This window comes from Lepus europaeus, chromosome 14 (genome assembly GCF_033115175.1).
Source record: "Lepus europaeus isolate LE1 chromosome 14, mLepTim1.pri, whole genome shotgun sequence".
NCBI classification, from domain to species: domain Eukaryota; kingdom Metazoa; phylum Chordata; class Mammalia; order Lagomorpha; family Leporidae; genus Lepus; species Lepus europaeus.
This window is the reverse complement of record NC_084840.1, coordinates 84,249,477-84,264,000: the sequence shown is the minus strand read 5'-3', so window position 1 is coordinate 84,264,000 and position 14,524 is coordinate 84,249,477.

Genomic DNA, 14,524 nt, shown 5'->3' with positions numbered 1-14,524 from the left:
TTACAATCCTTTCTCCTATCTGGCTTGCTCATGATAAAACAAAAAACCATCCAGAAGGATGGGATAGGTAACTTGTTTTCACAATAAACTTGGAGCTCAAATGCAACATCACTCCTTTATTATTCTCATGGTAAATTTGGAGATTCAGAAGGAAGGAGGACATTTTGTTCTTGCTAAAGATAATGTTCTTTTGGGGAAGGAAGCAAATATTTTACACCCCAAATTCCATTGGGACCACCCTGACTACCTATTAACTCGTCTGACTCCTCACATCCCCTCCTTAACATGAATGTAGCCTAACATCTGTTAGGGGTGACTGGACGATGATCGCTCTGGCTGCTTCATGCTGGAAAGGGCCTCTGGGAAAGAGAGCAAGACAGGGTTCCAGCAGGAGATGACTTCTCAGCGGGAGGAGGCTTCTCCAGTGGGAGGCAGTGCCTGCTTGCAGAAACAGCTTCCATTGGAGGTTTCATGTGCATGACCACCTAGAATTTTACTTTTCTAAGTCTGGAGAAAACGAATCTAACAAGCAACTAAACTCTCAGGATCTAGGATGGAGGACAGAGTCATTATTAGAGGCCCTAAGAACGGTGTCTAAACCATGAGCAGGTTTTTCACTGAGAGGCAAATAGAAACTGCCAGAAAGAGCTTGAAAATAATCAAGTGGGCTCTGTGGCCTTGCCAGTTATGAGGCTAATCTTCTTAAGAGAATTTTGAAAAGGGAGATCAGGCTAAAATGTTTACTGTGAAAACTTAATGGAGTTGTACATGTAAGTAACTGCTAATAGATATATCCTTTTTCAGCTGAAATGTTCTTGAGGTTAATCATCACAAGTCCGGCCTCTACAAGTCTGGTATGAAGTTGAAAGCATTCATCCCAATTTTTTTTATTATATCTCTGAGAAAAGAAATACTATGAGGTGCCCTCGCTTCAAGTCCTCTGGCCATTCAGCTCATCAGCTTGCAGGGTCCCTCAAGATCCCAGCCAGTGACTTTTTGTTCTCTTGGCTTCCCAGTTATTTCTACTTGTGCTCAAGCCCAATACACCAGACAGCAAGCTGATGAGGATCCTGTAAATTGGTGCAGGAATCGGGGCTTTAACTCGTTAGAGTTAGAGCTTCTTGAATTTTGTTGTTTTGAAACTGTTTATGCAATACTGGCCCAGGTGCCAGTTTTATGAATCAAATAAATTCTTACTTGCTAGCTGAAGTTGCGTACTTTTCCTCTAAAGACACTGTAGCTCCCAGCTGTATTAGTAACTATGGCACATTTGAGAATCAAGTTCTGTGTGAGAGTGGCCAAGTACTTTAACCTGACAGTGAGCACTGCTTTTGCACAGATGCATTCATTATTGATGAGACCAATCATTTTCAAATACACAGAGTGGTTTTTTGTTATTTTCTTATTTCATTTGGTTTACATGTTTGTCTATTGCTAAGAAGCCAGAGGATACTTTTACTGAGAAGGTATTCTAGCAGATTGATGAAGAGTTCTGGAATCAGACCTGTTTTCCAATATTTATTCCATCAGACTTAAATATCAAATGTACTTGGCAACTAATTTAGACCTTCTAGTTCCAAATTTATCACCTCTAAAATTAGTAATGTTTGTGACCTCATAGAATCATCATCACATGTGAAATCATTAGCACATATCTGATTTAATGTGATACAAAATCCAATATATGTTACATTTTTGGCATATTGACAGCAGCACAAAAGGCATGCAAGTAGTGACAGAATCAACTTGTTTCAATAGCATGTAGCTGGAAGAGAAAAACATAAGAGGCATGGGAAATGCTAGGGTCAGAAGCATTCACAGAATAAAACTCTATCATCATGCAAACATATCTTAGTCTGAATGTAGAAACTAACCAAGGTAAAGAAAACCATGTGATTTAAAAGGAGTTTCAGGGGTTTCCACCTTCCAAAGAAGTTGTTTGACTTGCAAAGACAGAATGAAAATATTGAGATGGGTGCTTTCCTCCTTGATAAGTGGTGACTTTGCATGAACAAAGTCCTTTTGAGTAGAAAACATGAGTAAACCTCTCTTGCCACCTATACTTCCAGAAATGATATCAAAGGAAATAACAACCAAACTGAAGAAAGAAGAACATGACGAAAAATAGCAGAGAATGAGTGGACAGTCCACTGGAATCCCCAGAGAGCTGTGATGGGGCTAACTGACAAAGCAATCTGGAAGAAACAGCTGTGGACAGAAACTTGGAGGTTATGGTCAGTGAGTAGATGAGGAAGAATACCACATCATGACAAGACTTATGACTGCTTCAAATACAAGGATTCAGTGGGCATGGGAGAAGTTTGGTCAAGTCTTCAGAGACTGGGTTATTGGATGGGTTGTCTGCAATTCATGCAGGACAATGGCTGAGCTTGAATTGCCAAAGACTATGAGCATAAGGGCAATGAAGTGGAAGTAGAGATGGGACCCAGGGTGGAGAGGCTTAGTGCTGAAGGATGCGAGTTTCAGAAGCAAAATTTCATTTTCTGAAGAGACACATTTGGTTTATGGACACCAAGGCATATCGGGGATTTATAACCCTATCAGAATAGGGTTGAATTCAGGGGATAATTTATGATTAGAGTCACATGAGGTAAAACAAAGAGATGATGGGTAGGCTTAGACAAGAATTTGTGGGCATAGGAGAGTTCTGAATATGGAGTGATGTTTCCAGAGAACTTTGTAAAATCTGGGAGCAGGGGAGTGTGCTGCATTGTGAGTATGTTAGAACAGAAGAATCCTAAGTGCTGAATGGATTTACATTGCCTGTGACTGCAGCCCATGTCTGCCATGCCTGTTTTCTCCAGGGTCAGTTGTGGCTAGTGTGCTCCATCTGACTTAATGCACTTATTTTATTTTCCTTCTGATTTAAGAGGAGGGGTATAAAATCATTTGATCATGTAGACAAACAATGGACAGCATAAAGAGCTTACTTTAGGTTGTATTTTGCTGTACTGTATTGAGTTCTTGACACAGACCTAGGAAGGGAGCAAATGACGTCAAGGCCACATCTGAACATTGAAGTCGTGTTGACTGCAGTTCTGCTGCAGGCACAGGCTCAGTGGGGCAGATGCCAGCAAGTCTTAAAGCAAAGGATTCAGGGCCAATCATAGTTTCAAGTCCACACTATGGGTCTCCTAAGACAGAATCCATAAATGTTTGTTTGCTTCTGAACGGTCTGTTGAACATAAATTTACTTTTCCTAGGAACTGTTTTCGTCAAAGGTCTCTGCTTGAATACAACCAGTGAAATCATCCATATAAAGTATTTAGCATAAATATTGTCACCCTTTTTCCTGACAAACTGCAATTTGACATCATTGCATTTTCATTTTATTTGGATTTTTCACTCATAATGTGCACATATTATTTTACTAGAGAAGTTCATGGTTATGGTTCTAAAGTGTCCAATTAAAGGAAATAGAAGAAGTGGAATCAATTGTTTATTTTCACACCTGCAAAATTTTTTAAAAAATTGAACATTCTGGAATAAACAATTCAGAGTGCTGTGGTATGGATATTGAATGTTGCCAAAATGTTCACGAATTAAAGGCCTGCTCCTCAGTGTGGCACCATTGGGGAGAAATTGAGTCTTCAGGAGGTGGGGTCTGGTGAAGATCCTTAGACCACTTTAGACTTCCCCTCAAAGGGATTGTGGGATCCTGGTCTCTCTTCATCTCTCTCTCTCTGTCCTGGCTGAGATGTGATATTCTCACTCCAACCTGTGCCTCTACCATTGCCACCCACCACCTGACTCACCAGAGGCCAAACCAAATAGATTAGCCTGATCGTGTACATTGAACTGCTGAAACTATGATCTAAATAAACCCCTCTTGCTGCATAAGTAGCCTATCCTATGTACTTTGTTGTAAAACACAAAATTGGCTACCACACAGGGCAAGAACCTAAAGTTTCTCTATTTAACAAAATCCATCAAAGGCACTTAGTTCCATCTACTTAAAAATGTGATGAAGGAAAATTTGGAAAATCATGGCCTACATATGACATATGGAGAATCTTTGGAAGTTAATATTTATTTGACTGTACATCTCAATATTTCTGTTCAGGTAATAAACTGTGTATATCTTTTTCAGATTGAGATTTCTGAAATGTGATAACAAATTTCCCTGTAATAAGGGAAAAATATCACATTCAAGAAATTAAGTCTCAGGGACAGTACTGAGCTGAAGCAAATAAAACCAGCCCTTACTGCACCAGCATCCCATAAGGGCACTGGCTCAAGTCCTGGCTGCTCCACTTCTGACCCAAACCCCTGCCAATGTGTCAGGGAAAGCAGCAGAAGACAGCCCAAATCCTTGACCCCTGAAAGCATGTGAGAGACCTGGAAGAAGCTCCTGAATCCTGGCCTTGGCCCGGTTCAGCCTTAGCCACAGCAGCCATTTAGGGAGTGATTCAGAAGATGGAAGGTCCCTCTCCCTCTCCCTCTCCCTCTCCCTCTCCCTCTCCCTCTCCCTCTCTCTCCACACCTCTTACTCTCTGTAACTCTGCATTTCAAATAATAAGTAAATAAATCTTAAAAAAAAAAGAAGTCTCATCCTAATGCCCAGAGTCTTCCACTGAACTTTAAAGTCAATATCTTTCAGGATAGATCTTGTTATAACTTTATTTTGTGTGTGGATTCCAGTACAGCCTTCAAATATAAAATGACCATTAGCAAGTGAATGGGAGCAAGAAAACCCATCTATTTTATGACTTGGTAAATGCCATGTGTCATTTAGGATAGCAAGTTCTAAATCCACAGCAACAAATGGACAGCTTCCCAGTAGGACAAGGCTATTGAGTTCTTTCCAGAACTCATACATTCTGGCCTCTCAGCCCACCATCATTTTGATCTGATCATTAAGATGTCCCACCTTCTCTTTCAGCATCTGTAAATGGCAGAAAAATGAGTTGCAATTTGTGATGTATGCTCGTAAGAATGACAGTATAGAAGGTTATGTCCTCATGACAACCTAACCTGAAATATTTTTGTTATATTTTAATGCCTCCATAACTTTTTGGAAAGAGCGTCTCCCAGAACATGACAAAAATGGTTGAGTGTTTGGATAGAAGATTAGATGAATATTGTTTAAACAATTTTAAAAATAATTATATAAAAGGAGCAGATTCCACTTATTTTACATATTCAGTTTTAATACCATAATGATACTTTCTGGACTGTCTTCCTTTGCTTTCTCATTCCCACTCTCCTTTCTCCCTACTTTTTCATTTTTTCTTACATTTCTTTTAATGTTTTTCAGTGGCATACTGTCAACTACTTTTAATAACAAGCTTAACTCTTCACTAAATAAAGAATTCAACATCTAAGTGATCACTGTTAGGAGTACTGAAAAGGGCTATGAACAATAAGCAAATCTCAAAATGTCCATTTCATTCATATGCATTACTTTTCTGTACTCTATGTATTAGTTACCACAGATCAGGGATAACATATTTGTCTTTTTCAGGACTAACTTATTTCACTAAGCATAATGGTCTCCGATTGCATTCATTTAGTTGTAAGAGGATTTTTCTTTTTTATGTTTGAATAATATTAAACCATTTATATATACCACCTTTTCTTTTTCCAGTCATCAGTTGATAGACATCTGGGTTGATTCACCTTAGCTACTGTGAGTTGAGCTGCTACCTTAATGCACTGCTGGTGTGAATATAAACCAGTAGAACCATTATGTAAGACATCATGGAGATTCCTCAGAAATCTGAAAATAGATCTACCATATGAACTAGCCATCCCACTCCTAGGAATTTATCCAAACGAAATGAATTCAGTACATGAAAGAGTTTTCCAAACATTTTTCTAAAGCCTGAAATTCAAAGATGCTTGGTGGAAGAGGATACCTTTTAAGTACAAATATTTGAAAGATATTCACAGAAATGAAGCACCAGGCTTGGTCCACGTGGTAGCAAAGAGCAGACTTGACCACATCAGTAGTCAAAGACTCAGGTTAATGTTCTTTTGGCTTACACTCCTTTCTAAAATTCTATTTGTCAGACATGCCACAAGCCTCTTTGCCAGTATGAGAAACTTTGCTAGTATTAAGACTTATCATAGCAATGTACCTTCAGAGAATTGGAGAAACAAAAGACATAGCTTATGTCATCATTATTTCATTTTTAATGCTTATTTGCTTTTTTCCCAATAAAGAAAGGCAAAATAATGGGAAGGTGGAGATATTCTATCAGGTGCTTCATGCCCCAGATGCCCACATCACCTTGGGTTCTGCCAGGGTGAAACCAGGAGTACAGGACTCACGAGACTCTCCCACATGGGTGGCAGGACTCCAATCACTGGCCCATCAGTGATTCGTCAGCAGGAAACTGAAATGGATGAGGAACAGACAGGACTTGAATCAGCACTCAGACAAGGGATAGGAGTGTCCCACATGGTGGCTTAACCTGCTGCAGCACAACTCCACTTCTGTTATTCTGTTTTAAAACCATACTTACCATGAAGTGTAAAGTGAGCTTTGTGGGATTAAGGTTCTGTTCACTCTCTTCTGCCTCTGTGGGGAACTTGAATCTCCTGTCTCTACTTGGAGGTGGCATTCACTTATTTAACTATGAATGTATCTTTGTGATGCTTCATTATGTCTGAAAGGGAAAAGCTTGAATTATGAAAACTCCTTTTCCCTCAATATAGAATGTTAAAAATAAGATAACCAGGTGAACTTTTGACTTAAAATACCTCCTTGCTGAAATTTTGAAAAATCTCAGTCCTGATCTAGGGAGGAAGGGTTGATAACAGCAAAAGCAAAACAAAAAACAATATGACGGCCGGCGCCGTGGCTTAACAGGCTAACCCTCCGCCTTGTGGCACCGGCACACCGGGTTCTAGTCCTGGTCGGGGCACTGATCCTGTTTCGGTTGCCCCTCTTCCAGGCCAGCTCTCTGCTGTGGCCCGGGAGTGCAGTGGAGGATGGCCCAAGTTCTTGGGCCCTGCACCCCATGGGAGACCAGGAGAAGCACCTGGCTCCTGCCATCGGAACAGTGCGGTGCGCCGGCTGCAGCGCGCCTACCGTGGCAGCCATTGGAGGGTGAACCAATGGCAAAAAAGAAGACCTTTCTCTCTGTCTCCCTCTGCTGTCCACTCTGCCTGTCCAAAAAAAAAAAAAAAAAAAAAAAAAAACAAAAACAAAAAACAAATATGACACTCCTTATCCTATTTTTGGTTTTATAACTAAGATGTGCTCACGTGCCTGTGTTTCTATGTATCACTGGCAAGATGAGGCACTTGTCCATAAATATCTCTTTCATGACTAACCAGCTATTCAGAGGATGCTGTCATTATGATCAAGTTGCTAAACAATACTTGCATGCGGTTCACACTTCAAGACAGAATAAACCATTTCTGCTTCAACATAACTCTTCTAAGAGTCACAGGATTTCCAAACACCCTTGGCCTAAGTTAAATTATCACAGATTTACCCAGAATTTGATTTTACTGCCTCTCCAAAGAATTACCACATGCCACCTTCACAAAGAACCCTCCTGGGTTCAGTGTGTGGACATCATTTTTTTCTTTTATAATAATTAGCAGGAAGGCCATGCTTGTGGTGCCAACGAAGGCATCCAGGGCTGTAATTTTTTCAAATTACTGGTTTGTTTAGCACACTGGGGTTGGCTATCCATAGTAATCCCTGACAACATTGTGCAATGTGTTTAGAACTACAGAGAAATTAGGAGAACCTCAGAGGATATTCCATGGGCAGCTCCTTTTTTTTTTTTTTTTTTGAGTGTTAAGAATCTCAAAACCACAAAACACAAAATGCCTTTTAACTTTTAGCCTTGAAAGCTCACTGGCAATTGTGTTGCTATTTAATCCTGAGTTGCCGTGCTGCTCCTCTCAAAGCTCAGGCACTCAGAGTGGGTTTCTGGCCACTTGCCTTATTGGCCATATCCTTAGATTCTGGGGACAAGGAAAGACCAACATCACATTGTTCTTGGTGAGGTTGGGCCCCAGCGAGAGTAAACAGCATTTATGCTACCACAAACTGACAGCTGTTGATAAAATCAATTAATTTCTAATCATCAAATACATTCTAATCCTTCAAGATCCAATTCAAATACCACCTATGTTCTAAAATGACCCAGATTTTCCCAAAGAAGTTGATCACTAAATATTGATCATATTTTGTAATCACTCTCTGCTAAGAACAATTTCTCCAGGCATTTATTATGTTTCTGAATAAGCTATCTGTGTAATTAACCCCTCTAGTTCAAATGCAAAGTTTTACATATGGATTCCAGTCAACCTGATAACAATGATCACATTTCAGAGCACAAGGGAAGTTTATAATAAGTGAACAAATGAATCAACCCATTTAAATTACTCTGTGACTATGACTGTTTGAATTGTGACTGTGGATTCTTTTCTGAAATCTCGCCCTTGTCAACCATATTGCTATAAAAGTTACCCCTTACAGCTTTAGAAATAGTACTGATTAACTATCATTTGCAGTAACATGAACGCTAAGAAAAGCTTGCTTCAAATTATCAAACTCTTTCTCCGTAAAGGATTAAAAAATCTATAGTGTTCTAGCTGTAGATATGTTCAAGTTTCTATACAATATTTTTTCTTTTTTTTTTTCATTTTCAATTCTCTTTATATACAGAAGATCAGTTTAGTATATATTAGGTAACGATTTCAAGAGTTTGCCCCCATATAGCAACACAAAGTGAAAAAACTACCGTTGGTGTACTAGTTATAGCATTAAATAACAGTGTACAGCACATTAAAGACAGAGATCCTACATAATATTTTTTTAAAATTAATTAATTTTCTTTTTTTTAACTTTTATTTAATGAATATAAATTTCCAAAGTACAGCTCATGGGTTACAATGGCTTCCCCCTCCCACCCACAACCCTCCCCTTTCCCGCTCCCTCTCCCCTTCCAATCACTTCATGATTCATTTTCAATTCTCTTTATATACAAAAGATCAGTTTAGTATAAATTAGGTAACGATTTCAACAGTTTGCCCCCATATAGCAACACAAAGTGAAAAAAAAAAATACTGTTGGAGTACTAGTTATAGCATTAAATAAGAGTGTACAGCACATTAAAGGCAGAGATCCTACATATTATTTTTTTAAAAATTAATTAATTTTCTATGCCATTTCCAGTTTAACACCAGGTTTTTTTTTTTCATTTCCAATTATCTTTATATACAGGAGATCGATTCAGTATATAATTAGTAAAGATCTCATCAGTTTGTACCCACGCCGAAATACAAAGTGTGAAAATACTGTTTCAGTACTAGTTAATTAATTTTCTATGCCATTTCCAATTTAACACCAGGTTGTTTTTTTTCATTTCCAATTATCTTTATATACAGAAGATCAATTCAGTATATAATTAGTAAAGACCTAATCAGTTTGTACCCACACAGAAACACAAAGTATAAAAATACTGTTTCAGTACTAGTTATAGCATCACTTCACATTAGACAACACATTAAGGACAGATCCCACATGGGGTGTAAGTACACAGTGACTCCTGTTGCTGACTTAACAATTTGACACTCCTGTTCATGGCGTCAGTGATCTCCCTAGGCTCTATTTATGAGTTGTCAGGGCTATGGAAGCCTTTAGAGTTCGCTGATTTTGATCTTATTCCGATAGGGTCATAGTCAAAGTGGAAGTTCTCTCCTCCCTTTGGAGAAAGGTACCTCCTTCTTTGATGGTCCCGTTCTTTCCACTGGGATCTCACTTGCAGAGATCTTTCATTTAGGTCTTTTATTTTTTTTTCTTTTCCATGGTATTTTGGCTTTCCATGCCTACAATACTCTCATGGGCTCTTCAGCCAGATCCGAATGCCTTAAGGGCTGATTCTGAGGCCAGAGTGTTGTTTAGGACATCTGCCATTCTATGAGTCTGCTGTGTATCCTGCTTCCCATGTTGGATCCTTCTCTCCCTTTTTGATTCTATCAGTTAGTATTAGCAGACACTTGTCTTGTTTGTGTGATCCCTTTGACTCTTAGACCTATCAGAGCCATCAATTGTGAGCTGAAATTGATCACTTGGACTAGTGAGATGGCATTGGTACATGCCACCTTGATGGGATTGTGTTGGAATCCCCTGGCACATTTCTAACTCCACCATTTGGGGCAAGTCCAACTGAGCATGTCCCAAATTGTACATCTCCTCCCTCTCTTTTTCCACTCTGAAATTTAACAGGGATCACTTTTCAGTTAAAATTTAAACACCTAAGAATAATTGTGTATTAATTACAGAGTTCAACCACTAGTACTAGAACAACAACAACAACAACAAATACTAAAAAGGATAAATTATTACATTGTATATCTAGAGTCAGGACAAGAGCTGATCAGGTCATTGTTTCTTATAGTGTCCATTTCACTTAACAGGTTTCCCCTTTGGTGCTCAGTTGTCGCCGATCAGGGAAAACAAATGATATTTGTCTCTTTGGGACTGGCTTAATTCACTCAGCATGATGTTTTCCAGATTGCTCCATCTTGTTGCAAATGACCAGGTTTCGTTGTTTCTTACTGCTGTATAGTATTCTATGGAGTACATGTCCCATAATTTCTTTATCCAGTTTACTGTTGATGGGCATTTGGGTTGGTTCCAGGTCTTAGCTATTGTGAATTGAGCTGCAATAAACATTAATGTGCAGATGGCTTTTTTATTTGCCAAATTAATTTCCTTTGGGTAAATTCCAAGGAGTGGGATGGCTGGGTTGTATGGTAGGGTTATGTTCAGGTTTCTGAGGAATCTCCAGACAGACTTCCATCGTGGATTTACCAGTTTGTATTCCCACCAACAGTGGGTTAGTGTCCCTTTTTCCCCACATCCTCTCCAGCATCTGTTGTTGGTAGATTTCTGAATGTGAGCCATTCTCACCAGGGTGAGGTGAAACCTCATTGTGGTTTTGATTTGCATTTCTCTGATTGCTAGTGATCTTGAACATTTTTTCATGTGTCTGTTGGCCATTTGGATTTCGTCTTTCGAAAAATGTCTATTGAGGTCCTTGGCCCATCTCTTAAGTGGGTTGTTTGTTCTGTTGTTGTGGATTTTCTTGATTTCTTTGTAGATTCTAGTTATCCCTGGTATGCAGGGATGGTTCAACATTCGCAAAACAATCAACATAATACACTACATTAACAGACTGCAGAAGAAAAACCATATGATTCTCTCAATAGACGCAGAGAAAGCATTTGATAAAATACAACACCCTTTCATGATGAAAACTCTAAGCAAGCTGGGTATGGAAGGAACATTCCTCAATACAATCAAAGCAATATATGAAAAACCCACGGCCAACATCCTATTAAATGGGGAAAAGTTGGAAGCATTTCCGCTGAGATCTGGTACCAGACAGGGATGCCCACTCTCACCACTGCTATTCAATATAATTCTGGAAGTTTTAGCCAGAGGTATTAGGCAAGAAAAAGAAATTAAAGGGATACAAATCGGGAAGGAAGAACTCAAACTATCCCTCTTTGCAGATGATATGATTCCTTATTTAGGGGACCCAAAGAACTCTACTAAGAGACTGCTGGAACTCATCGAAGAGTTTGGCAAAGTAGCAGGATATAAAATCAATGCACAAAAATCAACAGCCTTTGTATACACAGGCAATGCCATGGCTGAGGAAGAACTTCTAAGATCAATGCCATTCACAATAGCTACAAAAACAATCAAATACCTTGGAATAAACTTAACCAAGGACGTTAAAGATCTCTACGATGAAAACTACAAAACCTTAGAGAAAGAAATAGAAGAGGATACCAAAAAATGGAGAAATCTTACAATATTTTTTCTTAAACTAAATTCATCAAATAGAAGAGAAAATTCTTGAGCATTTTCCTTAGTTTATATCATCCAAAAATCAAAATACAACAAATGCTGGCAAGGATATGAGGAAAAGTACACTGTTGCGAAAATAAACTAGCACAACCAATGTGTAAGGCAGTATGGAGATTCCTCAGAAATCTAAAAATAGATCTACCATATGACCCAGCCATCACACTGCTGGGAATTTACCCAAATAAAATGAAATCAGCAAAAAAAAAAAAAAAAAAAAAAAAAGGAAAGAGTTATCTTTACCTCAACATTTATAGCAGCTCAATTCACAATAGCTAAGATATGGAATCAAATGGAATCAACACAAATGTGCATCAGCTCATGACTGGATAAAGTAAATGTGGTTTGTATACACTGTGGAATACTATTTGGCCATAAAAATGTAATTTTGTCTTTCATAACACAATGAAAGCACTTGGAGACCATTATGCTTAGTGGAATAAACCATTCCCAAAAAGACAAATGTCATGTTGTCCCTGATTTGTGGTAACTAATGTATAGCAACCACTGTGATTTTAACAGAATACAGAAACCATGCTCATTGTTGTAAACAATGCAACTCACCCAGAATGGAGTTGCTATGCTCTTTGATGCTCCAGCCTTGAGCCATTCTAAGCAGTGAAAACCAATAACAGTGGAGAAGAGGGGCCAGTGTTGTGGTGCTGTGGGTCTTGCTACTCTGGAAACACATATCAGAGTGCTGGTTGGAGCCCCAGCTGCTCCAAACAATTCCCACTCAGCTTCCTGCTAATGGATCTGGGATGGCAGCAGAAGATAACCCAAGTGCTTTTGCCACTGCTATCCATGTAAGACACCAAATGGAGTTATTTGTACTTTATTTCAGCCTGGCCCAGCCCTGTCTGGCTCAGTCATTTGGGAAGTGAATCAGCAGATGGATCTCTCCTCTCCTCTTTTCTCCTCTCCTCTCCTCTCCTCTCCTCTCCTCTCCTCTCCTCTGCTCTCCTCTGCTCTCCTCTCCCCCCCCATCCCTCCCATCCCCTCATCTCCTCTCCCTCTCTCTCCCTCTCTCTCTGTCTTGCCTCACCCCCATTGCTCTGCCTTTCAAATAAATTAATCTTAAAAAGAAGAAAGAAGTGTCTCATGTCTTCTATTGATAATAGCAAAAATAGATCCTATCATGTTTATTTCATTCCAAAAAGATTTTGTGACATTAAATGATATCACAAAAAATATCCTGAAACAAATTTAAACAGCAATTTCTTGGGATGTCAGATAATGAATGTCAAAATACAGTTAAATGAGAGGAGTAAGCTGTAGTTTTCATAGCATAGTGAGGTGACTCTAGCTTATAACAATGTATTATATATTTCATAAAGACCTCAAAGAGCAGAACTAGTAGGTTCCCAATCAAAGAAATGACAAATGTTTGAGGAGACGAAAATGCTAATTACTCTGATTTCATCATGATACATTGTATACTTGTATTGAATTATGACACTGTTACCTCATAAATATGTATAATTTTTAAATTAATTCATTGGATAGGCAGAGAGACAGAGAAAGAGCTCCTAATTGCGGATTCGTGCCCACCCTCCAATGCCATCAACAGCTCCCAACTAGCCCTGAAGTTGAAATTTAGGAACTCAAACTAAGTTGACCAAGTGAGTGGCAGGGATCCAACATTTGAGCCATCGCTACTCTGCTTCAGGTTCTCCATTAGCAAGAACCTGAATTCAGCTTTGAATCTAGGCACTCTGATGCGGGACTTTGGCACCTTAACCACTATGCTAAATGCCCACCCCAACATCTCTGATTACTATGTGTTACTAAATGATTCTTTTTAAACACAGTGCCTGTGAAGCACAATAATATGAAGCAACATAAAATAAGGTATGCTTATAAAAATTAAAATGATTTTCACAATTTTGAATCTAACTACATTTTTAAACATCTCTTGTTTAGGGTCAAGCTCTAATTTTGCAATCCAGTGTTGTATAAAGAAACACTACAACAAGTGGATGTTGTGGTACAGTAGGTTAGACCCTAGCTTGTGATACCTGCATCCCATATCACAGTGTCAGTTCAAGTCCCAGATTCTCCCGTTTCAGCTTCCTGATGATGTTCCTAGGGGCCAGTTTATGATGACTTTGGTCTGGCCCAGCTCTGGCTCTTTTGGGCATCTGAGCAGTGAATCAGTGGATAGAAGTTCTTGCTCTCTTTCCCTCTCTCTGCCATCTTTTTTTTTTTTTTTTTTTTTTTTTGACAGGCAGAGTGGACAGTGAGAGAGAGGGAGACAGAGAGAAAGGTCTTCCTTTTGCCGTTGGTTCACCCTCCAATGGCCGCCGCGGTAGCGCGCTGCGGCCGGCGCACTGCGCTGTTCCGATGGCAGGAGCCAGGTGCTTATCCTGGTCTCCCATGGGGTGCAGAGCCCAAACACTTGGGCTATCCTCCACTGCACTCCCTGGCCACAGCAGAGAGCTGGCCTGGAAGAGGGGCAACCGGGACAGGATCGGTGCCCCGACCGGGACTAGAACCCGGTGTGCCGGCGCCGCAAGGCGGAGGATTAGCCTGTTGAGCCACGGCGCCGGCGCCATCTTGACTTTCAAATAAGTAAATATTTTTAAAGTAGTAGTCCTTCCCTAATATTCTTTGTGTGATAATTTAAAAGGTTATTAAAGGAGCTCCTTCCCAGAACAG